The sequence below is a fragment of the Cygnus olor genome, chromosome 3 (genome assembly GCF_009769625.2).
Source record: "Cygnus olor isolate bCygOlo1 chromosome 3, bCygOlo1.pri.v2, whole genome shotgun sequence".
Classification (NCBI taxonomy): domain Eukaryota; kingdom Metazoa; phylum Chordata; class Aves; order Anseriformes; family Anatidae; genus Cygnus; species Cygnus olor.
The window spans coordinates 15,454,545-15,467,233 of record NC_049171.1 but is presented as its reverse complement, the minus strand read 5'-3'; the positions used below and the strand labels follow the sequence as shown (position 1 = coordinate 15,467,233).

General features: G+C 41.8%; 1 long non-coding RNA gene across 2 annotated transcripts; it reads left to right on the top strand.

Moving 5' to 3' along the window:
- Window positions 1–201: 201 nt before the first annotated feature.
- Window positions 202–12,253, top strand: LOC121068376. Of its 2 annotated transcripts, none has more exons than XR_005818839.1 (3): window positions 202–628; window positions 7,601–7,681; window positions 10,707–12,253. It is a non-coding gene; the product is annotated as an uncharacterized LOC121068376 (long non-coding RNA). The 2 variants fall into 2 exon arrangements; XR_005818838.1 differs by lacking the exon at window positions 10,707–12,253 and adding an exon at window positions 8,294–9,997.
- Window positions 12,254–12,689: the final 436 nt, after the last annotated feature.

Below are 12,689 nucleotides of genomic sequence, written 5' to 3'. Positions count from 1 at the left end.
CCTAGAAAATACACAAATACAGAAAGCCATAGGCCTCACTACAAGAGTTGAAGCTGCTTTGTTTGAATCCCCCTCCACAGAATGAAATTGTAAAGGCAGCAAATAAGTGGTTAAAGTGAGCTCTTGATAAATCTTTTGGAAATATTGAACAAAAAGAGAAAGCTATTCAGCAAAGAAGCTAGTTCACCCAAAGAATGCTCTTTCCTCTAGTTGACTTATTTTTTTGTTCAGACTGCACAGGATGAATTAGAGATGGTTTTTCTTCAAAAATAACATTTCTGTAAGCCCACATGCTTTGTCCCAGTAAGATAGTGAGAGATATTTTTAAATGAATGTTTCAAAGGTGAACTTCACAAGGGTGACACACCTGCAGGCATTTGTATTGTGTGAGTAACAGTGAAAAAGACCAAGGGGTTGTTATAGCAACAAACACCAAGCAATGACTTCATGAAGGGAACCAAGTGACATCAGAATGGCACCTTGAAAGCAGCTGCTTTTGTTGAGAGCTTCATTCTGCAGGTTGAATGTATTTCTGCTCTCCCATCTCCTTAAAGGTTGCCTGAGTGCAGGGAAAACCTGAGCTGGTGTCCCACCCTCATGGCAGAGATGCAGACAAGCAGCTGGATGGGTAAGGTGCAAGCACGGTGGGTTTATTGGATGCTCCCTTATTTATCTCAGAACTTACTGAGCACTTTCATGAAGAAGGAAATTTCCCTGAAGTCCCTTTTTTTTCAACCACTCTTCAATGCATTTTTTCACCCTGGAGGTTTAAAGAGGCACGGAGTTTGCTCATCCCTGTTATTTCTTGGGAATTTCTTGGGAATATAATGGCCAGTCTGGATGAAGGCTACCTCGCTTACATCTCTTTCTCTGAATAGAGTAAGCATTCAAGAATTTTTTAGGTGGGTACGGAAGATTTTCTCCAACTTTCCTCTTCCCTGGTCTCTTCATCCCCCTTAGCTACCCCAGTTTTCTATCTTCAGCAGTTTCCTGTGTGGTTATAGTGCCTCTTTTTGATTACCTGCCTGCTTATAGGCAAAGAGAAGGTGAGAGAGGGTTTGTCACTCCAGATGGCAGCAAAATATAGTTGTAAAGAAAAAAAGTTGTATTTCTTTGCTAATACCTTTGCTAATACCTTTGCTAATACCAAAGAAGCGATGTTTTAGACACCTGCATGCTACTTACAAAAGCCAAAGAAAATTTTTGCAATAGCAATTTCCCTCTCTGAAGAACCTGATTTGTAGAAATGAACTGAAAAGTATAGATGGACTTTTTCATGACTTCAGGATGCTCATCTAGCCAGACTCCTTTCAGGCTTTGCTGCATCATTGCCTCTCTGGCCCTGAGATGTCACCTGTTGGATGCAAGCACTCAGGAGATCACACACAAGCTGACCTGACGTATCTGGCCAGTGGGAATAGAGGCTGAGAGGCTACAAGGCATCGCTGGTTATACATGAGAGAAATAGGGCAGAGGCAGGGAGTGAGGAGGGCCAGATAAGTGAGTCTCAAGCATAATACATGAGACTTGGTGGATCTACAAATTCATTGCTAAGGACAAGCACTAACCATAATGCAGCACCAGCTAGCAATGGCTTAGGTGCTGCAAAAGCAGGGAAGGATGTGTGACAGAACATTTTTCTGTTTTTGTGCTTGGCTAGAAAGATTAAACTCACCACAGAGTTCCTGCTTCTGACACGATGAAAGAACACTACCAGAGGTTCTCTGTTAGCTGCTTTCAGCAACTGAGAAGAGACTCCGGGCCTCCAGGCTCATTTCTTTTCCAGAAAAAAAATAAGAAAATTAAAAAAAAAATGAGACATTTCAGTCAAGATGCTAAAAGTAAAGAAACTAAACACAACTGATAACATTCAGGACAGTAAACAAAATGGTCACAAACTCTCCAGTTATCAAAGATACTGCATGAGTCATTAGATGAATGCTGTAAAGGAATATTTATCTGTGACAGGATCAGAAAGTTACATCCCACCACACTGTACTCAGGCTTTTTTCTTTTTTTAATGACTCAGTCTGCTCTAACTTGGGAAACCATGGTGCTGAATCTCAATTTATGGCCCAGCAATGGTTAATGAACCTCAGCAGAGGAGACTAATTGTTTGCACATTTGGACACCTGAGAAACAAATAGGAAGAATGGGAACATCTTAAAAAGATGGAGACAAAAAAAAAAAAAAAAAAGACTTATTAGCATGCCGAGACATTTAATTTAATTGCTTGGGTGACAGAGTTCTCTTCAGAGAAAATAAATACCTAAAATACCTAGCCTGGCTTCCTTTTCCCCCACATCTGTGATCCAAATAGCCTGAGGAGACAGAGACACATTGCATCCTCGGTCACCTGCCCTTTACCTGCAAACATAATATATATGCCAAGAAAAATGTGAACAATAGATCTCCAAATATGTGTTGACTTGTAAACAGCTAACATCCCAAATCTAGCACCAATCATTAAAGTCGGAAAGCAATTCAAAAGAAGACACATCAGCCCACAGGGCTTCAGATCTTGCCTAAGAAGATGAGCACAGAAGACAAAACTGGTCTTTGATTTCAAAGCTCACTTCAGGGCATGTACTTTTGGTAGAACATAGCAGCTCAAAAACATACCAGTATATTTCTGATGGAAGCTCCTTTCTAAATCTAAGAAAAAAAATCAAGTTCTTGATTCAGCTGATAATTTTCCTGAGCCTGAGAGGCTTTTTCTTCTGCCCTTGGGAAGCCTTGAGTAAATCTCAAGCTCTACTAGTCAGCATGGTCACAGCTTCCTTGCTTTTCTTTCCTTCCTCCTGGCCCTGAGACTGGGGGGATTTCTGTTTTTGTACAATGACATATGAAAGGAGAGCATTTCATCTCACCAAGGAAGGAATGGATTTCAGCCTGATAATATAGTTGAATAGAAAAAGGAAGCAAAATCTGGGAGATGATCAAGGAATTATTATTATATGCAATAGCATATGTATATCTATGTGTAGGTGTATACAACACATTGTCAATACAAAGGTGGACTCATAACCAAATGTCTATGATCTAGTAGTATGTACTCCGTGTATAGTCACAGGAGAGAAACTCATTTTTAGGGTGTGATTTATCTCATTCTCAAGTAAATGTCCACAACAGGGTAACTGAACTGCATCTTCAGGAAAGCTGGGGAGGGACTCCTTGTCAGGGAGTGTAGTGAGTTTTACAAGGACTTACAAGGAGTAATGGCTTTAAACTAAAAGAGGGCCGGTATAAATCAGATATAATATAGCCAAATCTACTTCTGGCACCCCAATGGGGGGAGCTGGGATGAACTCCACTTTATATTGCATGGCAGGAGGATGAGATTTCATTACAGCCTCCCTGCTAACAGCAAGCTGGGTCTCTCCCAGGGGAAGGAATCCTGCAAAACCCCCAAGAAGGCTGCATATCAAAAGAATGCAAAAAAAATCTGAAATTAATCCCTTCAACCTGGCATATGCCATGAGGAAATGCAGTGACATTGTGTCTCCACCTGGTCTGCAATGGGAAAGAGAGGGTCCCTGGCTTTGTTGTATGTTACCTGGCCAGATCTAGGAGAAGTGGGCAGCTTGGCGTGTTCTCCAATGACCTGTACATCCAAATTGAGCCCAAACCCCCTACCTGCTGGAGAACAAAACACGCAGGCTGTGGGCACCCAACATCCTCACGTGAGTGCAAGGACAGGCTGGACCCACACAGAGACTGTAGTTCAGGCACTACATGTTGCTGGCCTGATACATTGTGGGTCAATGCAGCTAGCCTCAGAAATGCCTTTAAATACTTCCCAGCCACAGCCAGGGATGATTAGATGCTGCAGCCGGCAGAACTTCAGCTTAGGGAAAAATAACTCACTTGATTGCAGATCTGAGTCACATTACCTGTAAATCTGTCTTCAATGAGTCACACGTACACATTTGCCTTCATGAATAGGAAATCACATCTGCTTCTTATTGCATCTGCAAGACCTTCTGCTCTTCCCACCGCTTCTTTCTGTTCTTGCTAAAGGTCCTCCCAATATCATCTGCCCTGGCCTTACTCCATGCAGTTTTTCCCAGCTGTTCACTTCACTGACATCCTCTTGACCTCCCACTCTTTTCCTCATCTCACATTTTCCAGCTCTGCCTTTGTCCTCTTCTGTTTTTTCCATATCTCCCTCCCACACCTTACATTCCCATCTGAGCAGTCTTTTCCCTAATAACATATATTTTTAACAAGCATCGGTGGCAGCCATTTTTATATGGGCAAGTGTGACCAAAATTAATTCTGTGAGAAGGAAAAGAGAGAGGGAGAGAGAATTAAAACAAACCAATACCAATGGCTATCACTCCATTTGATTCATATAGTGCTTCGCCAGACCTGCTCTAGACCAGGGAAATTGCACCTGACACAGTCAGTGAATTTTCCTGCAATGGCTCTTCCACAGCCCAAGATATAATTGTGCTGCCACAGAGCTTTGACTGTGGAAACATCCATCAATTGGCATGAAAAGTGAGCCTGATTATTAGGCAAGAGGTGTTCATGATAAATACAGGGAGATGAGGTGGGGGGAGAGAGCTGGTGATGAATCATGGAAAGGTTGAGTTAAACCCAGGACTGAAGACCTGCAAGTTCAAAGTAACACGGTGTCAGCCCACGGAAAGGGACTGACTCACTTCCCTGTCTGTAACATCTCCAGCACGGATTAGCCCTGCAAGGTAGGGACCAAGAGCTAAATGGGACAGTAAAATTAAAGGAACTTCTTCCTGAATTAATAATAAGACGACTCAGTACTAATTCCCATGGAGCAAATTCCAGAAGTTAGAAGAGCTATTCATAAGAGAAACTGCAAACTGATACTGAGCTTCACAATGTTTTTTATCAGCTCTGAACACCACAAAGATTTCCTCCAGATTAGCTTTCTGTCTAAAACGCCCAGATCTGTGTCCATTAAAGTAATATCCATATAGTTATAATCTTGTTATGCTTGCTGAATAAAATTTAATTTTGCACAGACTTCCTTGCCATTGGGTATGCAGAGTTCACTTATTAAAATGTACTTTCAGCTTGGGAAAATGTTGTCAGCAAGGGGTCTGTGGCTTTGTGAATTGACAAATATAATTCAGAAGAGTATCCCTAAAAAATTAATTGGCTCAAAAAGTGAGAGACAGAGGGATTATTTTGAAAAAAAAAATCTGTAAACACCTCACCCTGAGGAAAGAGGGAATCAAGTGTTGTAACACAATCCTTAAAACTGATAAATTATATTCATTTTTTGCTTCTTTATTTTAATCTCTTCATGTATAAGCTTCTGGCTCTAATTAAAATCTTCATGTCATTCAACTAACATCCACTGCTACAAAGTGATAACAAACTTAAACCACAACATAGGTCTTTTGAAAAAAATGGAATTCTGGTTTCGGAGATAATCAGGTTTATAGGTCTTAATCGATTACGTGCCTTAACTGATTATAAACCCAAGATCTTTCTGTAACATCTTTGTCATTATTTATTTATTTATTGTCCTAAAGTGAGATGCCAAGCACTGCTTAATCACTTTGTCCAAAATAACAACAGTATTTTAAGTATAGTTTTAATTGGATTAAGGGCACTGTCAAGCTTGGCCTTTCATAACTAGATGCTTAATTTCTGAGCCCTACTGCGAATGCCATGAAAAGTCTGCTTTTTTTTTCTTACAGATAGGATTCCCACCAGCGCTTTGTCTTGCAAATGGACTGCAGTCCTCAAATATAGGAACGAGCAGATGGAAAAGAGGGAGGTGTCCCATTAGGGTCTCGAAGGACCCAGGCTACATTACTTGGCATTGAAAGCAGGGCAAAAATACACTCCTCTGAAGAGCATTAATGATTGGCAAGATGACAGGAAGCTGAGCAGTCTGAACACTGTCTTTGATTACGAGTGATATATTAATGGAAGTAAAATGAATGCTGGCATGTGCCTGAGTAAAGAAAGACAGCACATCCTATAAAATAATTCCGAATGAATAAAGGCTAAATGCCAAACATAGGACGCTTAAATTTAACCAGCTACATGTAGCTGAGTCTCTGTCTCTGTTTTGTGCAATGAACTGGTCCTCAGCATGTCGGAAGAGCAGGTCATGCTTACTCATGCAGCCACCTACAGAGCCAGCTTCTAATATTAAATGATGAAATTTAAGATTTGGGGAAAAAAAACTATTTGGTGGCAACAAAGAAGTAGGAGCAGAGACAATAAACCATATTCTACATTTCCCACAACCTAGTATAGTTCACACAGCTCAATGGGTGGAAATGGTAATTTAACTGTTGCCTCTTTACTATTTTTTAAATTACCCTCCTACATCTTTCATTGTTTCTTCACATACAACTGAGAATTTCCATGTACAAATCAAAAAAATATTTTTGAATACAACACTTCACATCTTTTGTGTCTTTTCTTTATAAAACCACTGAGTGCTTACAAGGTCTTTGACATTCTCCTTATTAGTTAGCAAACAGTGCTGGAGAAAGACTCTCATACAGGATTATTACTTACATACAGGAAAATTACCTGCTTTTTTCTTTCATTCCTACTTATTTTATTTCTAAATACCTATTTTTCAAAAAGTAGAATTGCTTCTAATGCTCCGCATTGAATATTTCATCCCATTTTCTTTCTGTATTTATTATTTATCATTTTCTCATCAGGTATGAAAAACACGCTCTTGACACACTTTAAGATGTTTTAAAATTTTGGTAAATTAAGTTCAATCACTTTCTATAAATTGAAAATATCAAAAACAAAAACAAAAACAAAAAATACATGGAGACCAGAAATTTCATTAGTAAAAAGAAACAAATAAAGAGCTCAGCTCTCCAAAATTTTAACTGGTTCAAATGTCCTTTTATGCCACTCTCCTTGGAGCAATTGTTATTAACCAGTGAAAGTAGCCAATGGATTTCCTGGGTGTATGGAGAGAAAGGGCTTCTCCCTGAATCACCACCAAACACAAAACTGAGGTCAAAGGAAAGAAATTTTGGTGGCTGGAAGTGTGGCGTGTAATGGTCTCCAGCTGTCCAGGTGTGGCTGCTGCAAGGACGTGGATGGGCACGGGGACAAGAAATTGAGTCAGATGCAGCTCCACTGAGGCCAGGGCAAACTCAGGCATTTAATTAATGTCTCTTAAATCCAGGCTCAACGTCTTCTCTATTAGATCAGAGCAACTAATGGCCAAAAAAATTGTAAAAATTTTTATTTTCAGCATTGAAGCTGCAAATGAAAATGGAGGATACGTCTGTGTCTGGCCTGGATAACAGTAAGCTGGAGGCCATTGCACATGAGATCTACACGGAGCTGGTGGAGGGCGCCTGCCTGGGGCTCTGTTTCGAGGTGCACCGCGGTGCCAAGTGCAGCAACTTCTACCTGGATGACAAAACACATGCACAGGACACACAGACCTCATGGCTGTGTGGGATGCACCACATTTGCAAAAATGAAAAGCACTCCTAATTCACAGTGGCAATGGGTGAAATGATGAATCTGCCCTCATAAGGGGCTTCCAGATTCTTTTCCTAATACGGTTTTGTTTAAGGTTCTTTCTAAGGTGTTTTTGTCTTTTTAGGATTTTAAGGTAGATACAGAGTCCAGTGCAGATCTGACTGGGACACAGGAGACTTACCCAATGGGAGGATATTTGCTCATGTTTTACATGGTAACACTTTTTCCTCATACATTTGGTGCAGTGTGTGATATGGATTAACCCATGAATTGGTTCCTCTGAACAGTTCTGGAGATTTGGAGTGTCTGGGCTTCAGTTTCCTCATGTCCTTTTCCACAATTTGGCTGGATAAATCTCTATCCCTCCCCATACCTGCCTGCTCCTCCTCACCCTCCAGCATTTAGTTATTATGCAGTGGGTTCACTTACTGGCCCATCATCGCCGGCAAAGTCACACTTGCTAAAATTAACTGTCTGACAGCTTTTCCCCTCCACTCCACACTCACAGACTTGCCTTCATGCAGAAATATTAGTGACTGCAAGAGGAACATGAGTTGATGCTTCCAACATCTTCACAACTCCTAGAGAAACAAAGTAAGGGTTTTATGAATGCAGTGGCCAAGCAAAGCCTAACAGAAGCAAAGAAAAACACACTATCTTTTAATAAATTCCTTTGCTGTTCTATACAGTTCCATAGCTGAATGGCTATTAAAAATCTATAGGAATCTATAGACATTTTATTTTCTGTTAAATTCTATAAGCCTGACTGCAATCTCTGCTAATTCCACAGCAGAAAGTGTATTAATTGACAAATTCTTGCTCGCAGAGCAGGACCACAGCGAGTCCCCTATAGTGCTGGTTCTGCTTTGCTGCACAGAGACCCCAGGCCCCAAACTGGCACCGCTGCACACCCCCTGGCCACTCAGCAGCCCCAGATCACCAACAAAACCTAGGAAGGTGCTTGAATACTTGGAGTGTCAGTACAGGCAACTGAATCATCACACAAATGAAGTATGGATGAGAAGGAGAGAGCAATGGTCTAATCATTTCCTGTTCTGTAATTACGGTAAAAAAAGGCTAATCCTGAAAAAAAGTGATTGCCTTCTTTGTTGTATCCATGGCAACAGAAAAGGATAGCGACTGTTTGACCATCTGCAAGTTGTCGTGGCTTTCTTCTTCGCCTCCTAAAGCAGCTGAGGCTGCCCAGATGCTCCAGCAGGCCCGAGAGCACAGGCTTGGCTGCTGGTGCTGGGGTGGGCTCAGGCACAGTGGCAGGGAAACACACACCCTGGTTCAGCAGGGTCTGTACCAGCTCCTTATGCTTTCAGAGCACCCTGGGCTGCTCCCCTGGGCCTTCCGCATGGGACTCAGGCTGTGCCTCGCTTCACTCAGCCCCTCCTCGCTTTTCCTTGCCCATCCATCTCCAAGGAAAAGGCTGATAATGATGAGTAAGGGGGTAGTCAAGCATCCAAATATACAGCCAGATGTCTGTGTATTTGGATGTTGTTTGAACAAAAAGATGTTCATGATGGAGCATGAACTAGAGAGACAGTTTATGGGGAATTGGGAATGAGGAGAGGAGAGGAGTAGCCACACTGTGCATCAACCAGAAGACAACATGCAAGAGCTGAGAGGAAGTACTTCTTGAAAGAAACACACATATTTCATCTGAACATCAGGAAACACCAGGAGCCCTTCTGTGCTGTGTGGGTGCCAGGGCCCTGCCCCAGGCTGCCCAGAGAGGCGGTGGGGTCTCCTCCCTGGAGGCCTTCAGAAGCCGCCTGGACGTGGTGCTGGGCACCCTGCTCTGGGTGGCCGTGCTGGAGCAGGGGCTGGGCTGGGGCCTCCTCAGGTCCCTGCCCACCTCAGTGCTCTGGGGTTCTGTAATATCACCTCAGGATCTGCCCTCCCTTTCTTTTCACTCTCTTACTGATTTTTTAAGTTTACTAAATTTGATATCTAATCTAGCTTTGATTAATAGCTAAAATAGCAATTTTGTTTGATCCTGCATTCACTGACACCACGCTAAAAACCCCTACCAGTGTAACAGGCACATAACAGAAGCTTGATTTAGTTGGATCAGTCACAAACCTGTAGTTTTCTGGTGGTTTAAAAATGTGAACAATGAGCTATTATGGCGTATATATGAAATAGTTCACACTTTTTGTATTTTCTGTGCTTAAATTTAAAATTTAGCTTCATATGGTGGGAGAAGAGGGCAGAGAGGAGAGTTCATTCACTGGCGTATGCAGTGGCACTCGGGGGGTGCCACCAAGCCCACCTTTATGCTGACAGCAGTTCTGCATAATTTTTGCTGTTTGCTCTTTGCAATTGTTTTGGCATTTTTAAGTGAATACAATTCCCTTGTGAGACCTCATAAATACGACCAGATACCAGTGAGCCGCAGGCCAGTGATAGTATACCCATTTCACAGAGAAATGTGTTGAAAATACATCACTGTATTGATGAGCCCATCAGATTGTCTGCAAAAATACTAATAACCACATGTGTACAGAAGCATACTTTTAATTCCCAGTTGGAAAAAATAAATCCTTCTTTCAAGTTTTGTTGTCTTATCTATTTTTTTCTACATTTGGCTTGAATTACAAGAGATTAGGGCTGGGATACAAATTGCAGATGTTATGCCAAGGTGAAGGTATGCTGTGTTCCAATCACATCTCTGTTCACTTGATGTTTATTTTCATGTTCTCATTTCCTGCTTATAATTAATTGATAGTCATGAAATTTATCCTTTTGAAATGGATAACAAATTTGATTATAATAATCAGTTTTCATTTCATATGAATGTTCCATAAAGTACAATGAATTGCACTGCATTTTCAATGGAAAATCATATAATACAAAAACTTATAAAGTGTTCAGCTGGCAGCGCAGCATCAGAAGCAGGTAAAGTTCTTGCAACTTTATGTATGAAGATGTAGCTTTTGTAATAAAAATGCTGGGGAAAAAAAAAAGTAACATAATTGTATCATGAACATTGTGACAATTGGGAACACTTTGCTGCTGGGAAAAATAAACATTTGACCGTATTTTTCAGATCACAAGAAAGATGAGTGAATAGTTCCAGCTTCTTTTAAAAAGCTAAGCTTATATGGAAAATAATAAACTCTTGAGGAATAACAAAGTGCACAAAGTAACACTTATATGCTACTGGTTATGGTATACAATAGTTTGCAAAGATTTTTTTTTTCTTTTATTTTTTTTCTCTTCTGACAGAGGGTTTTGACTGAGAAGCCATCTCTATTGGATGACATTTCATCAGGAGATTTTTACTAATGACAAGAAATGAAGGAAATTAAGGATGAAGGGAAAAAAAAAAAAAGATTTACAAAAAAAAAGGTAAGAAGGTAAGATTTTCACCAGGGCGAAAGATATAGAAAATGATCAAAAAGAACTAGTCTCGTTTTTATGTTGCAGTTAAATTAGCATTTCATAGCATAACGTATGATAGGCAGCAAAGAACCCTTCTGTAAACAGAGCTAGACTTTCCATTGCTTTTCTGATGTACAGAAATACCAACTTTGGCCCCAGTATGTCACGTGCATATTAGCAAGTCACCCATTCCACACCCAGAACGTGTTCTAGTTCATGGGACGGCTTGGCTGGCCCCAGCCCCAGGCACCTGAAACCAAGGCACTGTGCCCAGGGCTGTGCCTGGATGTGCTATGGGGATTGACAGGGAAGGGATGCTGGTTGATGCCTACTCCAAAAAAACCTGCCTCTGGGTCCCAAGGACACCTGCATGACAAACGTGCTGTTTTCCTTGGTGTCTTTCACATTTATCAACAGCAGCCTGTACCGTCTCTACAGCCCCCTGCAAAACCTGTTGCTGTGTTCATCTCCTGCTTCTCCAGTCTCTGCCATGGCTCCACTCCCTTCTTTTCACACACTTTTTAGCCCTACTGCTTGTATTGTTTGCCAGTTATTCTCCTTTTCCTCTGCCAAAACCAAGCACGTCCTTGTTAGTAGTTTGAGCAGCGTTAGGTTCAAAGGCCACTTTGACAGCAGGTCCTGGGTGCAGTTTTGGCTGGGCCACCTACCACCACCTGAAGGATCTCCTAGGAAGGACTGGGGGTGATCTCCAGCAGGTGATTTCAGCACAGCCTCCCTGTTTTGAAGCCTAGGAGAGCACAGCATTACTGACACAGCTTGGCCAGGCTGTGCTGCCACGCTGCTGCTCCAGGATCACTCTCCTTCTCCCCTGGCACAGGGCCAGCCATGCCAGCTTTGCATGGGGAGTTGATCCTGGCAGCATTTAGCTTCTCAGATATGAGCTCATAAACATGTAGTCAGTGTGACCTCAGCATAATGGCAGTTATGGCACAGAGACTGCGTTTAACCCATTGCTACTCATTGGGACGAAAGGGAGATGCTTTCCTTACCAGCACTGCAAACGCAGCGGGTATGATGGAGGAACACCCTGAATATATAATCAGGATCCAAGACAGGTGTTGCCAGGGAAGATGGCATCACCTCTACAACAGCAGCCACACCATGCCGTGATGGGTCCCATGGCCCTGTAGCTCCATGTCCTCCACTGCTGTAGCTGTGCTGATGGCAATGCCTACCGCCTGCCCCTCCAAAAGCAGTCCTACGCTCACTGGAGAGCCATTCTTTCTCCTAGCTCCATCAAAATACATGTTATGGACAGCACACAAGGAAAATTACTGGGTTTTGCCTACAGAAAGAATGGTGACAGAAGTAAATATTTTCCCATTATCGTCAAGTATTTTCTTTGACATCCTTCAATTTTTCTTTTGAAACAACAAGAAAAACAAGAAAAAAATCCGCAAGAACAGTTTCTGAAATTTCCTCTAATGTGTTTTCATTAATAAAAAGTTTTTTTTATCCCCATTTTCCCTGGATAGATTAAAACATATTGCTACAGGGGAAAAAAATGTTAATATCCCTGTTCTTCCTGCTATAACTGCAAAGGACCGTGCTTTAGTGATATAACAAGGCATGCAGGTGAGCTTTGCATTCACAGCCCTGTGGTGGGGCTGCATGAGGTTTAGCCTTGATTTTGGAAGGTGACTTGCCCCACATGGTGCAGGTGAGAGGGGGTACAGAATTGGGGTGATCCTCCTGGAAGCCATCACAGCAAGCTGAAGGTTGGTAGCCACAGGTGTTTTGTGATGCACTCAATATTTTTACGCAGCAGGGCTTTGTCAAGTCCCATTTGCAAGGACAGTTCATTTTCA